The sequence below is a fragment of the Arachis ipaensis genome, chromosome B1 (genome assembly GCF_059453495.1).
Source record: "Arachis ipaensis isolate K30076 ecotype BB chromosome B1, ASM5945349v1, whole genome shotgun sequence".
Taxonomy (NCBI): Eukaryota; Viridiplantae; Streptophyta; class Magnoliopsida; order Fabales; family Fabaceae; genus Arachis; species Arachis ipaensis.
In genome coordinates, this window is record NC_142436.1 from 56901301 (window position 1) to 56921789 (window position 20489).

The following is a 20489-nucleotide window of genomic DNA, read 5'->3' on the forward strand; positions in this document are numbered from 1 at the left end:
ACTGTAGTTGGAAATATTGGCCACGTAGCAGCAACTCTATTTTGTGTATTTTCATCTTCTTGGTTCTTGTTTTGTAAGCTTTGATGCTTAGGTTGTTTGGCTTATTCTATGCACATTTTGTATAGTAAATTGTGACTCTCTCGTATCCTAACTTGATCATAGTAAAGCTATTTTTCTGGTCTTGATGACTCCTGATTTTTATCTCTCACATTGAGGAGGTTTTTCACGTTAAAAATCTTGGTGTGTTCTTATATCTATTTCTAGTTTTATTGTGCATTTTTTGTTGCTATTAGTGTGTTATTGTTGCTCCTCTAATTATTACAAGTAGAAAATTGTGTGTTTTATTGCTGTAAGTTGATTTTATAATTTTTAGCTTTTAGAAACTTAAGTTGATTGCATGTGAAATTAGAATAATTGAATCTTAGTAATTCAGAAATTTTAGTTGCACAGATAGTATCTTTGTAGAAAACATTGCATAAATTTATTTATCATAGTATTTGTATACATATTAGCATGATGATTTCACTTGCATTAGATTGATTTTATTGATAAATTCATAATTTATGATTTTTTTTTTGTTTGAAAAGAATGAAATTATCAACTTAACTTGTACATATTCCTTAAAAATGCATGCTTTTATGAATTTTCTTCTAATTTTACTTAATTGATTGAAACATACTTTTTAGACCTTTAGAATCATCAAATTAATTTCACTTTTTTTTCAATCGATGACTTGATATGTTTATTTAAATTGTTTAAAGTTTAGGAAGAAAGAATGGTTTGGAAAGTTGGAAGAAAAGTATACAAAAATGGAGATTTCATGAAGAAATGAGGAATTGGCAAAGCTGCAAAGATGCCATATGCAGCGTGATTCATTTAAAATGGCAGATGGCTCACAATTTGGGGGCAATTTCGACCCATTTCAAACCATTTTTTAGTCATATTAGAAGCAAGCCTTGAGGAGGATCACACATACTAGAACATACACACTCATTTTTTCTTTTTTATTTTAGTAGTTATGATGCATCCGTATCTTTAGTTATTTTTTCTTCAGAATTTCATTTAATAAGCTAATGATTCTTGTTAGATAAGCAATGATTTCATGATTTAGTGAGTATTACTTTGACTTAGTTTAAATTCATTTATTACAGGAGAATTTGGAGAAAAATTAGCAAAGATCAAGGAGGAAAAAAAGGGTAGGAATCATCACAAAGAAGAGGCAACAAAAGGAGGAATCAAATAGAAAGCTCTCTGGACCAAACAGAGAGCTCTCTAGACAAGAAACCATGCCATATGAAGCCATGCATATAACGTGGGAAGCCCTGAGTTATATGCACCAAAGCTAACAGAGGCTAGGAGTGCCAATCCAAGCCATGCGTATAACGTGCCCCATCCTTGCATCATACGTGGGAGGCCATGTGTTGTACTTGAAGAACAAACAGAGGCCAATTGCACTAAATAAAGCCATGCGTATAACGTGGGGGTTGGTGCGTTATACTTGAGACATCAACAGAGGCCAATTGTGCCAAAGTGAGGCCATGTGTTGTTTGTAGGAGGCTATGCATATAATACACCAAATGGGCCACTCCTAGGGGCCTTAATTCACTCACTAAATCTTCTAATTCTTCAAACACTTAAGTGGATAACTCAAGGATTCACATAAGCCCAAGAAATCAAGCATTAATTGCCAATTATGGAGAAGCTCAACAGAGCTTATCTCGGAGGAAAAACTCTAGGAGAATACTTAATTAATGAGATTTGATTTGATTTAGTTTTCTTTTTGAATTAGTTTTGAATTTTGAATTGGTTTTAGGGTTAGGATAAAAAAGAAAAGAGCCACATACGTGAGCTTCTTCGCCCGGCCATTTAGACAATTGAGAATTTAGGTTTTTCTTTTATCATGAGAAACTAATCTCCTTTGTTAAGGTTAGGAGCTCTGTTTATTACCATGGATTAATGTTATTACTCATCTATTCTTGTTTTATGCATTGATATTTTCTTAAGAATTTGGTTTTCATTCTTCATCATAAGGGTTTGAGTTTTTTGGGAGATAGTTTGAATCTAAATTAAATTCTATATGCATCTTGGAAAAGGTTGTTTGATAGAATTAAGTTTGAAAACCTCTTCTCTCAATTCTGAAGGTTTTGAACTTGGCTTGATAAGTGACATTGAATCAATTAGGTTTAAATCTTAAGAATTGTGTGACTTATGAATCAGTACGTGTGCTTTATCTCTTATCATTATTGATTGATCAAGGAATTGCCGATTTGCTAAGTTAAGGAAAACCGAAGTACTAAGGGATTAGAGTGTGGTTAATTAGGGTTCGCCGTAAGATACATCTTTGCATGATTAAGATAGATAGTGAAAAGCATTTTTCTTGAAATTGTAAACATCTCCGAAATCTTAGCATTCCATTCATATTATTTTCTCAACAATTTATAAATTGTCTTCATTTAATCTTCTATTTTTACTCTTTGATATTACTGAAACCCTAATTTGAAATTGTCTATTTAAAATAATTGATTAATTTTTGTGTGCTCAGTCCATTAATCCTCATGGGAACGATAACATACTCCCGTGGTATTACTTGACATGATTCGGTGCACTTGCCAAGTTGTGGTTTTGCAAAACTCCGCATCAGTTTAGGACCTTGAATTCTAGAAAAAGATGCTCCAATTTTCTCTAGACTTCAAGAGTTTCTTATGAATTTATCTCTTGTTTTTAGATTTTAGTTTGTTTTATTGTTGTTCTTAGTTTATAATTTCTTATTTTGCTACTCTAGTTTATTAGAATTTCTTGTTACTTTCTTTTGTTTGCTATTTAGTTTATGAACTCATGTTAAATTTATGTTTTTTGTGAATGAATGTGATGTATTGCGCTTCATTGTTTCTTACTTGAGTTGATGTTATTGCTTTATAGAATTGAGTAGTTGTAGCTTTTATTATTCTTACAATTTATAATATTTTATTTTTATGCACACTAAGTGTTCGATGAAATATCTCACTTAGTTATAGAGTAAATTTTAAATTCTTGGCTTGGATTGAGAAATCGAGCGATTTTGAGTCATTAATGTCCAAGTTGATTGATAATTTAGAGATATTAATTAATCTTATTTTCACTAATACTAATCTTTTACTAATTCAATTAATAAGTTAGTTAGGACTTGTGGATTAAGGTTAATTAAGCCTAATTAACTTTTCATAATTTATAGAGGTTGACGAATTGGTTTTGCTCTTTGTAATTATCATGTTGTGGTTAGTGACAAGGATAGTGATCCTAGACCCTCAATCCTTGCCAAGATCTTTTAGATCTTGAATTTACTTTCTTCTCCTCTAGAGAAGAAATGTTTAAAGAACATACTATTAAGGATTAATAATGAAGGTTCTCAATGGCTTAGAGAATAGGGGATTGAATCTATAACCTCTTTTAAATTTAAATACATTAACTTCAAACTGGATTTAAATCAGAGTTGTTGTTGGGTCTGCAATGTTGATTATGCAAGAGACAATTTTATTGTCTCTTGGCGATTACTCAGTAATAGAGCAAACACATTACTTTTGAATACACTGAGTTGTTGTGATGTCTGCTAGATTAACTATGCAGGAGATAATTTTATTTTGTCTCATATCGAATAAAAACAGAAACATAGTAGAGAAAAGTAAATGATACAGTCAAGTATAATAGTTCAACCACCACTACAAGAAAAATGCTAAGTACTGTTAGATTTACCGTCGTCCTTGGGTTGACGGTATAAACGTCTCCAAAAACTGCTTACTGGCGAATTTATTTTGTCCAATGCTAATTACCGACGAATTTTTCGTCAGCCTTTTCAATGGATTTGGCAAGATTGTATTGATGGTTACTGTCGGATACATCTGACGATAACTTTGGCGCTATTTCACGTGTTTAAATCCTACCATAAACTATTTTTTAAATTTTTTGGCACAGCTAAGTCACAATTAGTAGACTCTTGTTAACAAAGTTATTAGCAGAAATTTAACATTGCCATAAATCAAGAAATTATTTTATTAAAAAATAAAACGTCTGAATGAAATAAAATGTCACAAATGTAAAATAAAATGAAGTAGACAAAAAAAATGCATAAAACCCTAAACCCTAAAAATTCGGGTAATCTATGTCGACGTCGTCGTCGTCGTTGTTGGCCTCGTGGTCCCCTTGCTGAGGCGGCGGAAGAGGTGCTGTCGTCGGTGCCCCACCAGCAGCGTCGGCGCTAGAACCAGTAGCGTCGCAGCCTCTAGTGTGTATCTGTTGGCTGCACTCTATCAGCTGTCACAACCGATCGAGCTACTCCAGCTTCTCCGTCAGGTCCAAGCTAGTGGCAACGCGTGCAAGAATCTCTCGATACCTCTGCTTAGACTACTCCGCCTGCTGGTGAGGCTCCTATGTTTGCTTTTGCACCTCCTCCCTCTGGTCGACAATTTCTTGAGGATCAGCAGGGCTGGTGGCAGAGGCAAAGACTAGCCCTAGCCCGAAACTGTGATTCTTTTGGGGTTCAGAGGTGGTCTCGTGTCAAATCCTATTGGGATCCACCCTTGAGGTTCAGACGGAAATGCTTGAACCCTATGTTATCTCTAAAATAGGCCTCCAATTCACACTTGATGTTTGGACGGATCTATGATATTAGGTGGTCTTTCCCTTGACAAACGTCGCTCATTACTGCTGAAAATGTTTGGTTGTCCGATGGTCATAGATCTTCTTAATAATGACATTGTGTTCTACATTCCATATGAATTTTAACTGCGCAAAGTGATTCACCAAAATTAGTTAGCCAGAATAAAATACAGTTCCTATATAGTTAAGTATTTTAAACAAAATTGGGTTCTTACCGCCCACTTCTAAAATTGTGATATTGTTTTTACTAAACTTTGAAGAGTGTTGAATTTCGGTTTAAAATTACAACGAACTGGAGCTTTTAAACTTGTGAATTTTTTAAATGGGTATTTAGCACTCATCAAATCTTGTGGCATGGGTGTATGATTGTCATCAGTTTAATTTACTAGTTTTTTTTTTATTATTTGATGAGTTTAAAGAAAAACAATAATAATTTGATGATGATAAAATATTATTAGTTGGTAAAAGCCCAAAATTTTTTGTAACGTGTGTGATTATTGTGCAAAAAAATAAACCGGCCCAATTCACTTGCCAACACTCTGTTTTCTCCTCTAGCCCGTAACCCATGTACCAAATTATATTACAAACTCTCTTCCCTCCAGTAGCCCGATATCCACATGATTTACCCTCAAATCAAGGGTGAAAAGGGTGTTTTATAAAGCAAATCTGATTTGACAGAAGCAAATCAAAGAAGTTAGGTTGTCATCTTTGTGCAATCACTTTAGCTCGTTGAAGCTATTTCTTCCTGCTGCACATTTTCTGATAAGAAAAAAAAAATGAAAGTTTTCTTTTTCTATTGCAAATCAAATGTCACAATTAAAATTTAGAGTCAAAGAATAGATTAATGGTACATATTTTTGAAGTAAAAAAAAATGAAAGAAAAAAAAATAATTAGATAAGAATTTAAACCAACTCTATTATCCATGAAATTGCTATTGCTTCAATTACATCAACGATGCTTTTAACTACATTGAACAGAACCAGCAATGATATACCTTTTTTCGAGACTTAAATATGTCTGGTTCTTTACATGATTGGTACCAGCCGCTTTTATCATTTTCTCTTCTACAAGATAAGAATAAAAGAATAAATGTGATAAAGGAAATTAAAGGAAAAAATAAAAAAAATGTTGATTGTTAATGAATTTACAATTAGGCACTAGCAGTTCAAGTAGATGATTGAATCGGTATTGCCCTATTTAATTTTTCTGGGATTAATTTTCTGCTGTAATCTTTGGTGAATGGATTAAACTTTGTGTATAAAATAGCATCACAATATTACGGCATACATTCTATCATTTAAATGTAAGCATACCTTTATAATTATATCAAATTTTTGCAGGGAAGGAAAACTGATCGACTTTGATAAGCAGCTGTCCAAGATGTGCAAGATGTTTACCTTTCAATCTTATCAAAAGTTGATTCTTCAAGAAGGAGAAAAATGGTGCTTATATGGTTGGATACACCATATAATCAAGGAGTGTATAATTTGTGGATAAATTAGGATCGTGTTTGGTTTTTGTAATTTGTGCCATTAAACTTAATTGCTTTTTGTAGTTTGGTTAGACTTACTAATAGAATTGTGATACTTGGCTTAAGAATTATCAAAGGAGACTTTGTTAGATAGAAAAGGTATCGTAGTAACAAATGGCGTGAGGGTATACCGAGAAAATAAACACCAAAAAAAAAAAAATCCTATAACTGGATCTTAGAAAATGTAATACTAATAGGTAAAAAAATGATAAAAACCAAGAAAATAAATGATAATTGTTACGATAAGATCAAACACATGGAATGGATGTCCATTTATCACTTGGGCGGTGAACAATAAAAGAGTCATTTTTTAAGGATGAACTAAAATAAATGAGAGTTGAATATAAGAGTATCTTACCTGTATAAATAGATGGCATCACTCGATATATTTTACACACAGTGAAAAGTAATAAATAAATCATCTCTCTCTCACTTCTTACGAATACTTCTCTTTTATGCTGTAATCAAATACTCTTCTCTATATATTTTTATTACAATTCTTTCTCTTCTTTTATTTTATTAGTATTCTAAATTCTCTTTTCTATTACTCTTTACATATAATATTAATAGCAATATTAATCATCTTTATTATATTGAGATTGTAACAATAAACAAATGCGATTTTCTCTCTCTTTATTTTTAATACTTCTTTCTATCTTTGTATATATATATACATTACAACATATAATATTATTATATATATATAAATTATTATTGAGCTAATTATTTTAATACTTGAGTTTTCTATTTATACATCTCTATTATATATATATATATATATATATATATATATATATATATATATATATATATATATATATATATATATATATCTTTTATTTCACAACACGTTATCAGCACGAGACTCTGATCAAATTTTTAGGAAGACTCAGGTAACAAATTTTCATTATGTCGAAGCTCTCTCATCTTGAATTCAATGCTCTTGATATATCTGGAAACAATTATTTATCATGGATACTAGATGCTGAAATCCATCTTGATTCAATGGATCTTGGAGATACCATTAAGGCTGAAAATAATGCATCCCAGAAGGATAAAGCCAAAGCCATGATTTTTCTCCGTCGTCATCTTGACGAAGGATTGAAAAATGAATATCTTACATTAAAAGATCCTGCAGATCTTTGGAAAGACCTTGAAGAAAGGTATAATCATCAGAAAACGGTGATACTTCCTCAGGCCCGATATGAATGGACGCATTTGCGTTTACAAGATTTTAAATCTATAAATGAATATAATTCTGCAATGTTTCGAATCACCTCACGAATGAAATTGTGTGGGGAAAAAATAACTGATCATGATATGTTGGAGAAAACTTTCTCAACCTTCCATGCCTCGAATGTGCTCCTGCAGCAGCAGTATCGAGAGAAAGGGTTTAAGAAATATTATGAGTTAATTTCTTGCCTTCTTGTTGCCGAACGCAACAATGAGTTGTTATTGAAAAATCATGAAGCGCGCCCAGCTGGCGCCGCCCCATTTCCTGAAGTAAATGCGGCAAATCGTTACCCCAGAAGAGGTAAATGGCAAGCTTTTAATAACAAGAAAAATTATGGAAGGAAAAAGAATTATGTTCAAAAGAGAGGATCTCACCAGAAGTGGGACAAAGAAAAGAATATCGGGCAGAATAAATCAACCGAGGAGAAGTGTTTCCGCTGTGGTGGAAAGGGCCATTGGTCACGTACCTGTCGTACCCCAAGGCACCTAGTCGATCTTTACCAGGCATCTTTGAAAAAGAACGACAAAGGAAAGGAAACAAATTTTGTTTCAAATGATGCTGAGAACTCCACCACTCATTATGATGTATCTGATTTCTTTGAGGACCCTGAAGGAAATATTGGTCATTTGATCAATGATGGAATAGTTTAATATGTGAAATTGTGAAGTATCTATGTAAATAAATAATGTAAAAAATTTATTGTTAATTTTTATTTTCTATGTATTTAAGTTTCAAATGTGATGTACATAAATAATGAAATATTAATATGAATTTTGAAATTATTAAATGTGTCAAATTTTAAAATAAAATTTTAGTATATGACATTATTTTATGTACAGTGTTTCTTAGAAAAATAATTCTGATCAAGTATTCAATTTAACTGTGCATACTACTCATTTTATTATTATTTGTTTTTGAAGAATGGCAAGGATATGTAATGAAGATGTATGCCTTGCGGATAGTGCAAGTTCGCACACTATTCTCAAAAGTGATATATATTTTACCCATCTTGTGCCAAAAGAGGAATATGTTAACACTATTATTGGCTCAGGCAATGTGATAGAAGGCTCCGGAAGAGCTATAATTTTGTTTCCTGGAGGAACAAAATTTATAATAAATAATGCACTATTATCTACCAAGTCTCTGAGGAACTTGTTGAGTTTCAAAGATATTCGCCGAAATGGATATCATGTTGAGACGATGAATGAGGGAAATCATGAGTATTTATGTATCACAACTCATGATTCAAATAAGAAAGTTATATTAGAAAAATTACCCTCACTTTCATCTGGGTTGTATTATACCAAGATTAGTGCAATTGAATCACATGCCACTGTAAACCAGAAGTTTATTAGCCCAAATGAATTCATAACTTGGCACGACCGATTGGGTCATCCGGGAACAACCATGATGAGGAGAATTATTGAAAACTCTCATGGACATTCACTAAAGAACCAGAAGATTCTTAAAACTAGTAAATTTTGTTGTGCTGCATGTTCTCAAGGAAAGTTAATTTTAAGGCCATCACCAATAAAGATTGGATTTGAGTCTCCTGGATTCCTGGAAAGGATTCAAGGTGATATATGTGGACCTATTCATCCACCATGTGGATCTTTTAGATATTTTATGGTCCTAATAGACGCATCTTCGAGATGGTCACATGTGTGCTTATTATCTTCTCGCAACCTGGCGTTTGCGAGATTATTGGCTCAAATTATTCGATTAAAAGCACAATTTTCAGAAAATCCAATAAAGGCAATTCGTCTTGATAATGCTGGTGAATTTACTTCCCAAGCTTTTGATGCTTATTGTATGGCTAATGGAATAAGTGTTGAACATCCAGTAGCTTATGTTCACACGCAAAATGGGTTAGCAGAATCACTTATTAAGTGCCTCCAATTAATTGCTAGACCCTTACTTATGAGAACAAATCTCCCAACCTCGGTTTGGGGGCATGCTATTTTACATGCCGCAGCACTTATTCGTTTGAGGCCAACGAGTTATCCTCAATTCTCTCCTATGCAATTAGCTTTTGGCCAGCAGCCAAATGTTTCCCATTTAAGAATATTTGGGTGTGCGATATATGTTCCTATTGCACCACCTAATCTCACCAAAATGGGACCCCAAAGAAAATTGGGAATATATGTTGGATATGATTCTTCCTCTATAATGAGGTATCTTGAGATACAAACTGGTGATGTGTTTAAAGCCCGGTTTGCAGATTGTCATTTTGATGAATCAAAATTTCCAACATTAGGGGGAGAGAATAAGCTTCCTAAAAAAGAACTTAATTGGAATGCATCATCGTTGATGCATTTAGATCCTCGATCAGGGCAATGTGAACTGGAAGTTCAAAAGATTATACATTTGCAAAGAATAGCAAATGAATTGCCTGATGCATTTTCCGATACAAAGAGGATAACCAAATCTTACATACCAGCGGAAAATGCCTCAATTCGAATTGACGTCCCAATAGGACAAGTAGCCACTGAAGCAAATTCACGCCAGAAGCGTGGCAGGGCGGAAAATTCCCCAATTCGAATTGATGTCCCAGTAGGACAAATAGCCACGGAAGCAAATACATGCCAGAAGCGTGGCAGGCCTGTCGATTCCAAAGATAAAAATCCTCGAAAGAGAAAAGAGGTAAATAATATTCCTGTTGAAAAAGACATAGTAAAGACACCGGCAGTTGTCCAAAATTCTGATATAATGCCAGAAGACGTTCAGGTACCTGAAAATTGTGAAAATGACGAGATCTCGATAAATTATGTCTTTACAGGAGAGAAATGGGACCGAAATAAGACAATTGTCAATGAAATATTTGCATATAATGTGGCATTAGATATCATGCATGAAAGTAAGGATCTTGAGCCAAGATCAGTCGAAGAATGTCGACAAAGGAATGATTGGCCAAAATGGAAAGAAGCCATGAAGGCTGAATTAGACTCACTTGCAAAACGTGAAGTCTTTGGACCTGTAGTTCGTACACCTGAAGATGTAAAACCTGTTGGATATAAGTGGGTATTTGTGAGAAAACGAAATGAGAAAAATGAGGTTGTGCGCTACAAAGCCCGACTTGTGGCACAAGGTTTTTCACAAAGGCCCGGTATAGATTATGAAGAAACATATTCCCCTGTAGTGGATGCGATAACATTGCGCTATTTGGTCAGTATATCTGCATATCGTAAATTGCATATGCATTTAATGGATGTGGTAACAGCCTATTTGTACGGCTCATTAGATCGGGATATCTATATGAAAGTCCCTGAAGGACTAAAGACATCCAAACCATCCAATGAATATTCGCAAGGGTTATACTCAGTCAAATTGCAAAGATCTTTATATGGTCTAAAGCAATCTGGACGAATGTGGTATAATCGTTTTACTGAGTATCTGGCCAAAAACGGATTCAAGAATGATGATATCTGTCCATGTGTTTTTATAAAGAAATCTGCATCTGGATTCGTTATAATTGCTGTGTACGTTGATGATTTAAATATCATTGGGACTCCTGAAGAGATTCCAACAATTATAAAAATTCTAAAAGAAGAGTTTGAGATAAAAGATCTTGGAAAGACTAAATTTTGTCTCGGCCTGCAGATCGAGCATATAAAAAGTGGGATCTTTATTCATCAAACAACATACATAGAAAGGATCCTGAAAAGATTTTATATGGATAAGTCACATCCATTAAGTACACCAATAATCGTAAGATCTTTGGATGTGAAAAAGGATCAATTCCGTCCTTGATGAGCGGATAATTTATACGCTTTTTGGCATTGTTTTTAGTATGTTTTTAGTAGGATCTAGTTACTTTTAGGGATGTTTTCATTATTTTTTATGTTAAATTCACATTTCTGGACTTTACTATGAGTTTGTGTGTTTTTCTGTGATTTCAGGTATTTTCTGGCTGAAATTGAGGGACTTGAGCAAAAATCTGATTCAGAGGTTGAAGAAGGACTGCTGATGCTGTTGGATTCTGACCTCCCTGCACTCAAAGTGGATTTTCTGGAGCTACAGAACTCGAAATGGCACGCTTCCAATTGCGTTGGAAAGTAGACATCCAGGGCTTTCCAGCAATATTTAATAGTCCATACTTTGGTCAAGAATTGACGACGTAAACTGGCGTTCAACGCCAGCCTTCTGCCCAAATCTGGCGTCCAGCGCCAGAAAAGGATCCAAAACCAGAGTTGAACGCCCAAACTGGCACAGAAACTGGCGTTCAACTCCACAAATGGCCTCTTCACGTGATACACTTAAGCTCAGCCCAAACACACACCAAGTGGGCCCCGAAAGTGGATTTATGCATCAATTACTTACTCATGTAAACCCTAGTAGCTAGTTTATTATAAATAGGACCTTTTACTATTGTATTAGGCATCTTTGGTCTCAGTTTTATTCCATTGTTCATCTTAGGAGACTATTGATCTCGTTTAGGGGGCTGGCCATCTCGGCCATGCCTGGACCTTCACTTATGTAATTTCATACGGTAGAGTTTCTACACTCCATAGATTAAGGTGTGGAGCTCTGCTGTTCCTCAAAGATTAATGCAATTACTACTGTTTTCTATTCAATTCTTCTTATTTCGCTTCTAAGATATCCATTCGCACCCAAGAACGTGATGGAGGTGATGATTATGTGTGACGCTCATCATCCTTCTCCCCTATGAACGCGTGCCTGACAAACACTTCTGTTCTACATGAAATAAAGCTAGAATGAATATCTCTTAGATCTCCTAACCAGAATCTTCGTGGCGTACGCTAGAATGATGGCGGCATTCAAGAGAATCCGGAAGGTCTAAACCTTGTCTGTGGTATTCTGAGTAGGATTCAATGATTGAATGACTGTGACGAGCTTCAAACTCGCGAGTGCTGGGCGTTAGTGACAGACGCAAAAGGAGGGTGAATCCTATTCCAGCATGATCGAGAACCGACAGATGAATAGCCGTGCCGTGACAGGGTGCGTGAGCATATTATTCACTGAGAGGAGGGGATGTAGCCACTGACAACGGTGATGCCCTTGCATACAGCCAGCCATGGAAAGGAGTAAGACTGATTGGATGAAGATAGCAGGAAAGCAGAGGTTCAGAGGAACGAAAAGCATCTCCATTCGCTTATCTGAAATTCCTACCAATGATTTACATAAGTATCTCTATCCCTATTTTATTATATAATATTCAAAAACACCATAATTATTTTATATCCGCCTGACTGAGATTTACAAGGTGACCATAGCTTGCTTCATACCAACAATCTCCGTGGGATTCGACCCTTACTCACGTAAGGTATTACTTGGACGACCCAGTGCACTTGCTGGTTAGTTGTATCGAAGTTGTGACAATTATGAATTAAGATCAAAGCACCAAGCTTTGGAGCCATTACCAGGGATTGTTCGAGCCTGGACATCACAATTTCGTGCACCAAGTTTTTGGCGCCGTTGCCGGGGATTGTTTGAGTTTGGACAACTGACGGTTTATCTTGTTGCTCAGATTAGGTAATTTTCTTTTTATTTTATTTCCAAAAATTTTTCAAAAATATTTTCAAAATTTTCTCATCTGTTTTTGAAAAAAAAAATGTTTTCAAAAAATTTTATTCAAGATTTTTAAGAATGAATTCTAGTGTTTCATGAAGCATGTGAAGCCTGGCTGGCTGTAAAGCCATGTCTAAATTCTTTTGGACTGAGGCTTGCAAATTGTTATCAAAGAGCAATATACTCTCGTGTTAAAGACTAAAGCTTGGCTGGCCATTGGCCATGTCTAGTGTTTTGGACTGGAGCTTTCTTTGAAAGCTTGGCTGGCTAGTGAGTCATGTCTAATTCCTGGACTGAAGCTTTAGACTAACATGGCAAGATTCCTGGAATTCATATTAAAAATTTTGGAATCCTTATTTTTTCTTTTTTTCATATAATTTTCGAAAAATATAAAATAAAAATCCAAAAAAATTAGAAAATCATAAAAATCAAAAATATTTTGTGTTTCTTGTTTGAGTCTTGATTCATATCATAAGTTTGGTGTCAATTGCATATGCATCTTGCATTTTTTCGAAAATATCATGCATTCATAGTGTTCTTCATGATCTTCAAGTTGTTCTTGGTAAGTCTTCTTGTTTGATCTTGATGATTTTTTGTTTTGTGTCTTTTCATGTTTATCATATGCATTTTTGAATTCTTAGTGCCTAAGCATTAAAGAATTCTAAGTTTGGTGTCTTGCATATTTTCTTTGCATTAAAAATTTTTTAAAAATGTGTTCTTGATGTTCATCATGATCTTCATAGTGTTCTTGGTGTTCATCTTGACATTCATAGCATTCTTGCATGCATCATATGTTTTGATCTAAAAATTTCATGCATTGCATCTCTTTAGTGTTTTTCTCTTGCATCATAAAAATTCAAAAATCAAAAAAAAAATATCTTTCCCTTTTTCTCTCATCAAATTCGAAAATTTGGATTGACTTTTTCAAAATTTTTTAAAATCAAGTTGTTACCAATGAGTCAAATCAAATTTTCAATTTGAAAATCTTATCTTTTTCAAAATCTTTTTCAAAAATCAAATCTTTTTCAAAATTTTTAGTTATTTTCGAAAATAACATAATCAATTAATGTTTTGATTCAAAAAATTGAAGTTTGTTACTTGCTTGTTAAGAAAGATTCAAACTTTGAGTTCTAGAATCATATCTTGTGATTTCTTATGAATCAAGTCATTAATTGTGATTTTAAAAATCAAATCTTTTTCAAAACTAATTTCAATCATATCCTTTCAAAAATATCTTTTCAAAATATCTTTTCTAACTTCCTAACTTCTTATCTTTTCAAAATTTGTTTCAACTAACTAACTAACTTTTTGTTTGTTTCTTAACTTTTTCAAAACTACCTAACTAACTCTCTCTCTCTAATTTTCGAAAATATCTCCCCTCTTTTTCAAAAATTTCTTTTTAATTAACTAATTATTTTTATTTTTTTATTTTTGATTTCAAAAATTTTCGAAAATTTCTAACATTTTTCAAAAACCATTTTCAAAAATCACTAACTCCTTTTCAAAAATAATTTTTGAAAATTCCCTCCTTCTCTCTCATCCTATTCTATTTATTCATTCATATCCTAACATCTCATCTCACATCTCTTCCATCCGTACAGTTGTGTTTCTTCCTTTACATCACATCCTTTATCTCCCCCTCTTCTTCTACTAACAATAAGGATCCTCTTTACTGTGACATAGAGGATTCCTCTTCTTTTCTTTTGTTCTCCTCTTTCTTATGAGCAGGGACAGAGAAAAAGGCATTCTTGTTGAAGCTGATCCAGAACCTGAAAGGACTCTGAAGAGAAAATTAAGAGAAGCTAAATTACAACAATCCAGAGACAACTTGATTGAAAATTTTGAACAAGTAAAGGAGATGGCAGCCGAACCCAACAACAATGCAAGGAGAATGCTTGGTGACTTTACTGCACCTAATTCCAATTTACATGGAAGAAGCATCTCCATTCCTGCCATTGGAGCAAACAACTTTGAGCTGAAACCTCAATTAGTTTCTCTGATGCAGCAGAACTGCAAGTTTCATGGACTTCCATCTGAAGATCCTTTTCAGTTCTTAACTGAATTCTTGCAGATATGTGATACTGTTAAGACTAATGGAGTAGATCCTGAAGTCTACAGGCTCATGCTTTTCCCTTTTGCTGTAAGAGACAGAGCTAGATTATGGTTGGATTCCCAACCCAAAGACAGCCTGAACTCTTGGGATAAGCTGGTCACGGCTTTCTTAGCCAAGTACTTTCCTCCTCAAAAGCTGAGCAAGCTTAGAGCTGATGTTCAAACCTTCAGACAGAAAGAAGGTGAATCCCTCTATGAAGCTTGGGAAAGATACAAACAGTTGACCAAAAAGTGTCCTTCTGACATGCTTTCAGAATGGACCATCTTGGATATATTCTATGATGGTTTATTTGAGCTATCAAAGATGTCACTGGACACTTCTGCAGGTGGATCCATTCACCTAAAGAAAACGCCTGCAGAAGCTCAAGAACTCATTGACATGGTTGCTAATAACCAGTTCATGTACACTTCTGAAAGGAATCCTGTGAGTAATGGGACGCCTATGAAGAAGGGAGTTCTTGAAGTTGATACTCTGAATGCCATATTGGCTCAGAATAAAATATTGACTCAGCAAGTCAATATGATTTCTCAGAGTCTGCATGGAATGCAAGCTGCATCCAACAGTACTCAAGAGGCTTCTCATGAAGAAGAAGCTTATGATCCTGAGAACCCTGCAATAGCAGAGGTGAATTACTTAGGTGAACCTTATGGAAACACCTATAACTCACCATGGAGAAATCATCCAAATTTCTCATGGAAGGATCAAAAGCCCCAACAAGGCTTTAATAATGGTGGAAGAAACAGGTTTAGCAATAGTAAACCTTTTCCATCATCAACTCAGCAACAGACAGAGAACTCTGAACAAAATGATTCTAATTTAGCAAATCTAGTCTCTGATCTATCTAAGGCCACTGTAAGTTTCATGAATGAAACAAGGTCTTCCATTAGAAATCTGGAAGCACAAGTGGGCCAGCTGAGTAAAAGGATCACTGAAATCCCTCCTAGTACTCTCCCAAGCAATACAGAAGAGAACCCAAAAGGAGAGTGCAAGGCCATTGACATAAGTGCCATGGCCGAACCTGTAATGGAAGGAGAGGACGTGAATCCCAAGGAGGAAGACCTCCTGGGACGTCCAGTGGTCAATAAGGAGCTTCCCTCTGAGGAACCAAAGGACTCTGAGGCTCATCTAGAGACCATAGAGATTCCATTGAACCTCCTTATGCCCTTCATGAGCTCTGATGAGTATTCCTCTTCTGAAGAGAATGAGGATGTCACTGAAGAGCAAACTGCCAAGTTTCTTGGTGCAATCATGAAGCTGAATGCCAAATTATTTGGCATTGATGCTTGGGAAGTTGAACCTCCCTTGTTCATCAATAAACTAAGTGATCTGGATCAACTGACATTGCCTCAGAAGAGACAGGATCCTGGAAAGTTCATAATACCCTGTACCATAGGCACTATGATCCTTAAGGCTCTGTGTGACCTTGGTTCAGGAATAAACCTCATGCCCCTCTCTGTAATAGAGAAACTGGGAATCTATGGGGTGCAAGCTGCTAAAATCTCACTAGAGATGGCAGACAGCTCAAGAAAACAGGCTTATGGACAAGTAGAAGACGTATTAGTAAAGGTTGAGGGCCTTTACATACCTGTTGATTTCATAGTCCTGGATACTGGAAAGGAAGAGGATGAATCCATCATCCTAGGAAGACCTTTCCTGGCCACAGCAAGAGCTGTGATTGATGTTGACAGAGGTGAAATAGTCCTTCAATGGAATGAGGACTCCCTTGTGTTTAAAACTCAAGGATCTCCCTCTGCAACAATGGAGAGGAAGCAGAAAAAGCTTCTCTCCAAGCAGAGTCAACCAGAGCCCCCACAGTCAAACTCTAAGTTTGGTGTTGGGAGGCCACAACCAAACTCTAAGTTTGGTGTTGAATTCCCATATCCAAACTCTAAGTTTGGTGTTGGAGAGTCTCAACAAAGCTCTGCACATCTGTGAGGCTCCATGAGAGCCCACTGTCAAGCTATTGACATTAAAGAAGCGCTTGTTGGGAGGCAACCCAATGTTTATCTAATTCTTATTTTTATTGTTTTTCATGTTTTCTTAGGTTCATGATCATGTGGAGTCACAAAATAAACAAAAAAATCAAAAACGGAATCAAAAACAGCAGAAGAAAAATCACACCCTGGAGGAGCATCTGTCTGGCGTTCAAACGCCAGAACAGAGCATAGTTCTGGCGTTGAACGCCCAGAATGGGGGCATCCTGGCGCTGAACGCCCAGAACAAGCATGGTTCTGGCGTTCAACACCAGAAATGGCAGCAAAGGGGCGTTGAACGCCCAAAATGGGCACCAACCTGGCGCTGAACACCCAGAGTTGTGTGCAAGGGCATTTTGCATGCCTAAATTGGTGCAGGGATGTAAATGCCTTGACACCTCAAGATCCGGGACCTCACGGGATCACCTCAGGATCTGTGGACCCCACAGGATCCCCACCTACCTCCACTCACTCTCTTCTCTCTTCTCAATCATCCTCTATTCCCAATAAACACTCATCCCTTCTGTCTTCCATTTACCACTGGTGCACGAAATTGTGATCCACGTTCTTTGTACTTGTGTGTGATTAACAATATATAATTGTATTGAATCCTCTTTTTGGCTCTATGTGTGGACACAACTCCGTTCAACTGACCAGCAAGTGCACTGGGTCGTCCAAGTAATACCTTACGTGAGTAAGGGTCGAATCCCACGGAGATTGTTGGTTTGAAGCAATCTATGGTTATCTTGTAAATCTTAGTCAGGAAGTCAATTATGTTTATCAATTGAATTGTGAGTAACCAGTAGAGCATAAATTAAAAGTTACTTGTTGTGCAGTAATGGAGAATATGTTGGAGTTTTGGAGATGCTTTGTCTTCTGAATCTCTGCTTTCCTCTGTCTTCTAGTTCACGCACGCACGTCCCCCTATGGCCAGCTGTGTGTTGGTGGATCACCGTTGTCAATGGCTACCTTCCATCCTTCCAGTGAAAACTACGCTCACGTGCTCTGTCACAGCACGGCTAATCACCGGTTGGTTCTCGATCCGGTTGGAATAGGATTTACTATCCTTTTGCGTTTGTCACTAACGCCCAGCCTTCAGGAGTTTGAAGCTCCTCACAGTCATTCAATCATTGAATCCTACTCGGAATACCACAGACAAGGTTTAGACTTTCCGAATTCTCATGAATGCTGCCATCAGTTCTAGCTTATACCACGAAGATTCTGATTAAGGAATCTAAGAGATACTTCATTCAATCGTATATAGAACGGAGGTGGTTGTCAGGCACGCGTTCATGGTTTGAGGAAGGTGATGAGTGTCACGGATCATCACCTCCATCACAGTTAAGCGCGAATGAACATCTTAGATAGGAACAAGCGTGTTTGAATGGAAAACAGAAATACTTGCATTAATTCATCGAGACACAGCAGAGCTCCTCACCCCCAACAATGGGGTTTAGAGACTCATGCCGTCAGAGAATACAAAGTTTAGATCTGAAATGTCATGAGATCCAAAATAAGTCTCTAAAAGTTGTTTAAATACTAAACTAGTAGCCTAGGGTTACAAAATATGAGTGGACTATGATGGATGATGCAGAGGTCCACTTCTGGGGCCCACTTGGTGTGTGCTGGGGCTGAGATTTGAGTGAGTCACGTGCAGAGGCCATTTGTGGAGTTGAACGCCAGTTTTTATGCCAGTTTGGGCATTCAACTCCAGTTTTTTATCCTTTTCTGGCGCTGGACGCCAGAATTGGGCAGAGAACTGGCGTTGAACGCCAGTTTACGTCGTCTATCCTTGTGCAAAGTATGGACTATTATATATTGCTGGAAAGCCCTAGATGTCTACTTTCCAACGCAATTGGAAGCATGCCATTTCGAGTTCTGTAGCTCCAGAAAATTCACTTTGAGTGCAGGGAGGTCAGAATCCAACAGCATCAGCAGTCCTTTTTCAGCCTGAATCAGATTTTTGCTCAGCTCCTTCAATTTCAGCCAGAAAAATACCTGAAATTACAGAAAAACACACAACTCATAGTAAAGTCCAGAAATATGAATTTTTCCTAAAAACTACTAGAAATAGACTAAAAACTAACTAAAACATACTCTAAACTATATGAAATCATCCCCAAAAAGCGTATAAAATATCCGCTCATCAACCACTCACATCCATACACCCACTACCTTCAAAATTCAACATCTCTCTCCCACCCAATCCCACCCATATGGCCGAATACACACAGCCATCCATCTCCTCCATATCCTCTTCTTCTTCTATTCTTTCTTCTTTTGCTCGAGGGCAAGCAACATTCTAAGTTTGGTGTGGTAAAAGCATAGCTTTTTTGTTTTTTTCCATAACCATTGATGGCACCTAAGGCCAGAGAAACCTCTAGAAGAGGGAAAGGGAAGACAAAAGCTTCCACATCCGAGTCATGGGAGATGGAAAGATTCATCTCTAAAGCCCATCAAGACCATTTCTATGATGTTGTGGCCAAAAAGAAGGTGATCCCTGAGGTCCCTTTTAAACTCAAAAGAAATGAGTATCCGGAGATCCGACATGAAATTCAAAGAAGAGGTTGGGAAGTTCTAACAAATCCCATCCAACAAGTCGGCATCCTAATGGTTCAAGAGTTCTATGCCAATGCATGGATCACCAAGAACCATGATCAAAGTAAGAACCCGGATCCAAAGAACTATGTTACAATGGTTCGGGGGAAATACTTAGATTTTAGTCCGGAAAATGTGAGGTTGGCGTTCAACTTGCCATACATGGAAGAGAACGCACGCCCCTACACAAGGAGAGTCAACTTTGATCAAAGGTTGGACCAAGTCCTTATGGACATATGTGTAGAAGGAGCTCAATGGAAGATTGACTCCAAAGGCAAGCCGGTTCAACTAAGAAGATTGGACCTCAAGCCTATAGCTAGAGGATGGTTGGAGTTTATTCAATGCTCAATCATTCCCACTAGCAACCGGTCTGAAGTTACTATAGACCGGGCCATCATGATCCATAGCATCATGATTGGAGAAGAGGTGGAAATTCATGAGATTATACCTCAAGAACTCTACAAGGTGGCTGACAAGTCCTCCACCATGGCAAGGTTAGCCTTTCCTCACCTCATTTGCCACCTATGCAATTCAGCTGGGATTGACATAGAGGGAGATATCCTCATTAAAGAGGAAAAGCCCATCACTAAGAAAAAGATGGAGCAAGCAAGAGAGCCCAGTCATGGAGCTCAAGAGGCGCAAGAAGCTCATCACCATGGGATTCCGGAAATGCCTCAAATGCACTTTCCTCCACAAAACTATTGGGAGCAAATCAACACCTCCCTAGAAGAATTGAGTTCCAATATGGGATAACTAAGGGTGGAACATCAAGAGCACTCCATCATGCTTCATGAAATAAGAGAAGATCAAAAAGCAATGAGGGAGGAGCAACAAAGACAAGGAAGAGACATAGAAGAGCTCAAGGACATCATTGGTTC

At 36.5% G+C, this 20489-nt stretch overlaps 1 long non-coding RNA gene and 1 other non-coding gene across 2 annotated transcripts; both read right to left on the reverse strand.

Annotated features, from left to right (window-relative positions):
• Positions 1-4048: 4048 nt before the first annotated feature.
• Positions 4049-6233, reverse strand: LOC110270010 (uncharacterized). The gene is made up of 3 exons (XR_002358968.2): positions 5947-6233; positions 5628-5697; positions 4049-4758 (listed from the first exon to the last, which is right to left on the reverse strand). It is a non-coding gene; the product is annotated as an uncharacterized LOC110270010 (long non-coding RNA).
• Positions 6234-15181: 8948 nt separating this feature from the next.
• Positions 15182-15289, reverse strand: LOC148576671 (small nucleolar RNA R71). The gene has a single exon (XR_015903227.1). It is a non-coding gene; the product is annotated as a small nucleolar RNA R71 (small nucleolar RNA).
• Positions 15290-20489: the final 5200 nt, after the last annotated feature.